Below are 6,000 nucleotides of genomic sequence, written 5' to 3' on the forward strand. Positions count from 1 at the left end.
AAACTCCTGCCAGGCCCTCTGAGGGACATGTGCCTCCTGCCTCCTGCCTCCTGGATCCTCTTGATCTCTCAGTCCACTCTGTGAGCTCAGACCCCCAGGGCTTCCTCCTTCCTGGGAGATGCCAAGCTCCCTGTAGGCTCAGGCTGACTCTGCTCTTCCTGCCTCTTGGGGAGAAGAGGAGCTGAGCCCTGCAGTCTGGTTGGGCCCTCCTGGAACAGGTAGAGACTCCAGGAGAAGAGTCACCCTGGCTGTGCCCTCACCAGTGCAGACTGCTGCAGCCAGGGGCTTCTGTGTGAGCTCGAGTGCCCACATGGGACCAAACTGCCTGGAGAAATGGGACCAGGGCTCTGACCTTAACTAACTCTCTGAGTTGAGAAAAGGAGACAAACAAAGCATAACACTGAAAATATAAATGAGGTTTTGAGACTTTTAAAACTTTTTTTTAAGCTGATACTGTATGTTTTCAGTATAGAATATTTGGAAAATACACAATGGGGAAGCTAAAAAGGTCACCCAAAGATGCCAAAAAATGGAATTGTGTTTTTTAATGTATATTTCCAGAAGAAAGCATCACACAGTGTGTACACATACTCTGTCTCTATCCTCAGTTTTCATTAATTTATACACCAACATTTTCTCATTCATTCTTGGTGACTGTCATCTTGGAACCCTCCCCTAGGCCCCTGTGTTTGAATGTTCAGGTTTTTCATCTGGTACATTATTATAACAAGTCATGCTATGAAGAACATATGGAGAAAAGCCTTGTTTTAATATTACAAATTATGTTAAGTGTAGACCTCCCAACATCCAGCTTCTGCATCAAGTAGCATTTGTTTCATATCGAATGATGACCTTTCTGAAGAATTGTGACATTCCACCAACTATTTTATCACCAGTGCTTTGGGTCCTTGTGTTAAATTTCTTTTCTAATTTGATAAGGCAAAGATAGATCATCATTTCAATTCATATTTTAAAGTGAACAGTGAGGTTGAACACTTTTCCCAATCTTTTGCCTAATAGCAGTTAATGTCTTAGAATTTTCTTCATCAATTTATTAAACAAGTACATCAATCCTTTTCCTGCAGACTGAGTAGAGTTTTTAAAAAAGTCATCCAGCCAAGAAATATTGAAAACCACAGTCCTGGAGTTCTTGGGGAAAACAGTATAGGATTAAGAACTCTACAGCTCTTCTAGAAAAATTCCAGGTGTGACTCATCACCATGGTTTGGATGTGGATTGTCTCTCAAAAGCACGTGTTGAAGGCCTGGCCCAGCCCTTGGTGCTATTGGGAGACGGTAGAACCTTTAGGAGGTGGGGCCTGATGGAAGGAGGTTATGCTGTTGGGGGCATAGCCTCAAAAGGGGTATAGGGCCCTGGCTCCGCTTCTGTGTCCTTTTGCTTCCCAGCCACCAAGAGTGAACAGGCCTCCTCCACAAGCACTCTGCTGTGATACACTGTGCTTCCACAGGCCCAAAACAACACAGCCACGTGACCATGGACTGAAGCTCTGAGCCAAAATAAACCTTCCTTCTTTCAAGTTGTTTATGTTAGGTATTTTGTCACAGCAATGGAAAGGTGACTGACACTAAAAATACCTGGTGGGAACAAAGAAGGGAGGAATGAGATTGAAAGAGCCCTCTTCAAAGATAATCCAAAAGCCAATGGCAGACCTCCAAAAACAGGGTCACTGAGTGTAAAACAAAGAAGTAAAATGAAAATCCAGTTAGAAAGGACAGACACACTCAGTCTACTGCAGGAACAGGAAGAGTGACATTAATAAAAATTGCACACAAGACATGATAGCACATAGAGATACTTCAAAGATGTGAATGGAATTACAGAAATAAAATTATATTTATATGTGATTAATCATCTAATAGGAAAGGTCATACTTTGCACTACCAAATCTTTGAATAACTAAAGACTTGGAACTCCCAAGGTGACTCTTCATGATCTTGGCTCCTGTTGGGAGCACCTCACACATCCTCCCTCTGCAGAGTGAGGGAGCTCAAAAACTGATTTTCTTTTTTTTTTTTTTTAAAGAGAGAGTGAGAGAGGAGAGAGAGAGAGAGAGAATTTTTTAATATTTATTTTTTAGTTCTCAGCAGACACAACATCTTTGTTGGTATGTGGTGCTGAGGATCGAACCCGGGCCGCACGCATGCCAGGCGAGCGCGCTACCGCTTGAGCCACATCCCCAGCCCTCAAAAACTGATTTTCCCCATCTGATTCTTGCAAAGTAATTAAGGAGATCAGTAAAGCTGAATTCAGAGATTGGCTTGAGGACAGAGCTCCAACTGATCAATATTCTAATCATTTAAACAGATAAGTTTCTATATTACAATAACTTTTTTTTATTTCAACTCATTTGTTTTTCTTACTGATGATTCCACCCAGGACCTCACACAGGTTAGGCAAGCCCTCTACCACTGAGCTTCACCCACAGCCCTATTTCAGCCAGTAGTTTAAGGATGATTCATGACTAAATGAACCCATGGGCCAAGATAAGGTAAGGTACTACATAAGGGAGGCAGAGGAAGGCAGGAAAAGAATGAGTAAAAAGCCCAGGAGGGCTGGGGTTGTGGCTCAGTGGTAGAACACTTGCCTACCATGTGTGAAGCACTGGGTTCAATTTTCAGCACCACATATAAATAAAGTTCATTGACAACTAAGAAAAAAAAAAGCCCAAGAGAGTGTGGGGTCTTTAGATCACACAGGGGCTTGGAGGGGGAAAACACACACACACACACACACACACACACACACACACACACATTCCCTGTACTAAAAACTTCTCATTAGAGGGATTTTACTGACTTGGAAACTGAAGCACATAGAAATTTCATATATGCCGTAGGTGGGTGTTTGTTTCTATTCTGATTGAAAACATATAATTAACCTCTTTTCCTAATTCATTATGAGATGGGAAAGAACAAGATTGCAACACCCTTTCGGGAAAAAAAAAAAAATGCTTCAGGAAGGCCTCTGGCACCTGTCAGGAAAGTCAAAGGAGATGGAACTGTCTCGCTGGCTCAGAAGAACATGTCACCAGGAAAATCTCTTTGGTTCATTCTCAAAATGTCCTGGGAATGACAGCAGAAATGCAGCTGAGACCCCTGCAGGGGTTGTAAAGAAAGTCCAGCACAGTGTTAGGGAGCTAGAGTGAAGAACAGGGCCTTTTCCCTTTAAAGAATACCTGGAGAATGGCGGGGCTGGGGGTGTCTTTCTTTAGAAAACATTATGAGCAATGAAAAAAGAGTTAGATTGAAATCACAGGTTTATAGAAAATCAGAATCACAAACAAGGCAACAGAAAAATAAAGGGCTGGTGGTTCATACAAGGAGGCATCACCATTGGTGTCAAGTCAGTCATGACCCAAATCTGGAGGAGGCATCCACACTGAGGCAGGACCCACTGCATGTGAACAAGAGACTCGCCAGGGGGGGCCTTGCATGAAGCAGACACGTGCAGGTTAAAGCAGAAGATCTCCACCTCAAGGGAAACATACATAGAGAAAATTGGAGCTAGTTTTTAGTGCAGAAAGCTAGCTTGCTCTTATTATGTCTCCTCCTTGTAGTCATACTAATTCATTGTTCTAGAACTGGAGCATTTGGTTTTGACCAATATTTTGCTGCTTTAAGTAATCATTTTCTTCTTTAGGCATAAAGATTTACTCTCAAGAAGAACAACTTCCCTTACATCTAGGAAGCTAAACCACCTAGCTTAGTTAGATAGACATGAACCTGAATTATTCACGCTCAGTAACTGTACCAAGTAAGACACTAAGTTTGGTCCCCAGGGCGAAGAGAATACACATATTGTATATTTTGTTTTCTTACAGGAGACAATGTGTTTGCAAGCTCAGAGTGCCACAAAGGAGCCATCCAATAAAGTTTCTGCAAGCCATTTGCTAAGAAACTTTATGAAAGAAAATGAAAATATCCTGAAAAGCCCCAGGATCCTCAGTAAAGCAGCAGCTGTGGAGTCAAACTCCAGATCTCATGACAGAGCCTCCCAGGCAGCACTCAGGGCCAACAAGTTTAGGTTTCGGGAGCTGAGAAATGCAGAGATGCCAGTTGAGGGCAGGGTGCAGAAACAAGAGCAGCCACTGCTGAGAACATTAGAGGAAGACATCTGGGCAGACACAGCTGGGAGGAAGCCAAGAGAGATGGAGGTAGGCATAGAACTTCAGAAACACGAGGAAGCACTGAATCCAAAGAAAATCCCCAAAAGGTGATAGCTGTGAGGAATCATGGACTGTGGGCAGAAGTGTGAGCCCAAGGTCCACCTGGGAGTTCCTGAGCGGCTGCACCAGGCTCCCCCACAGAAGACCCAGCAGATGGCACAGGGCTGTCTACACCCGACTGTGCGGGGGAACCCACGGGAGGAGGGTGAAACCACAGAAGCCCTGTGATCTTCACAGTCAGAAGTAGCCCACACCCACCATGCAGGGGGAGGGGCTCAGGGCACTTCTGGGAAGAAGAGCTCCCAGGGGTCAGGAAGTTGACAGCAGGGTCAGAGCCATGCCCCAGGTATTGATAAAGGCATTGAGGGTCTTAAGGAAGCTCCAAAGCAGAAAATGGAACTGGAACAGAGGCTGCCCAAGAACCCCCAAGGAAAAGGCCCACCCAAGACCCCAGGTAGCTTTGAAGAGATCTATCAAATGCCAGGGCACTGTGAGAAAGGATGCTTATGGCCTGCTGAGCGCAGCTCTCCCGGCTGACGTTTGAGGAAGAACTCAACTCTCCCTCACTGGGAAACTCTTCAACGTTTGCCCTCATCCTTTGGCCAGTTCTTCCCCGGTCAGTCCTGGAGGCTCTTTCTCGAGATCTGCACTTATTCCCAGGTGAAGGCACACCTCTGAAGCTTTACGTTCAGGTCCCAGGCATATTTGCACAGATGTGGAGAACACCTATCTCCAATGACATGTACCAACTTTGTACCTGTGTCCATTGCCCTACCTGGATTGCCCTAACCTCACAGCAGCCATTCCTCAAAGAGAGCCAGGCCTGGCTGTTCTGTCAGGGACACTCTGGCCTCTTCCTTGTCACTCACCAGCAGCCATGAAGACTCCCAACTCACAGCGATGGGCTTCTGCAGGGTTTCTCACCCGGCGCCCACCATGGGCTCCAGCTCTGGCTGTCCAGAGGCCCAGACTGCTTCTGTAAGAAGTCGGTTTCTCCAGGTACAAGTTCCCAGCTTGGTCACATTTTCTGTGTTCCTTCCCCCTTAGGGGAAGCAGACAGGAACCAAGGGCTGGTGGAAAGTTGACTGGGGGGGTGGGGGGCGGACACGTCCTGGCATTGATGAGAGAAGCAAAGATGGTCTCATGTGGTGAGTAATGTTGAGGCTGAGGAAGGACCACCAGGAGGGGACAGGAGGGGACTCTGGAGACCAGGGCTGTGGCCACAGCTCAGCATGGATGTGTGAACACACCGCTCTGTGAATGGGCCTCCTGAAAAGGCAGAGGAGAGTTCACCAGCCCCCTGATAGTGTGTGGTGTGGCGTTCTCCTTCCTTCTTTCTTGGAGTGCAGCTCCCAGTGGGGAGGCGCGCAGGACGCACGGTGTCTTCTGAAGACCATCTTCAGCCAATCAGGGTTGAAAATCCCTTTCTCTGCATCGCAAGGTTTTTATCAAGCCATTTTAACATTTTCGTTTGATTTTTTAAAGCGCATTTAACTACATACATATAAACATTAGTTTCAAAGCTCTACTGGAGGAAAAAAAACTACCATAGAGTTGTAAATATACACAGCCTTAAGGAAATGTGGGGGCAGAAAGCACCCCAAGAGATCTGGGAGACAGCGCCCTCTTTCTCAGCGACAAGCCCCGCGCGGGGTCGCCTTCCGAACGGGCGGGTGCAGAGGCTCAATGACAGGGGGAGCGTGGTCCCCGCTGGGTTGAGCGGAAACCTGTCGTCCCGCGGGTCCCCTCTTAGACGCGAGTGCGTCCTCTAAGGAGGGCGGGTTCCAGGTTTCCAAGCTGCGGAGCTCCCCCTC

Source organism: Urocitellus parryii, chromosome 5 (genome assembly GCF_045843805.1).
Source record: "Urocitellus parryii isolate mUroPar1 chromosome 5, mUroPar1.hap1, whole genome shotgun sequence".
NCBI classification, from domain to species: domain Eukaryota; kingdom Metazoa; phylum Chordata; class Mammalia; order Rodentia; family Sciuridae; genus Urocitellus; species Urocitellus parryii.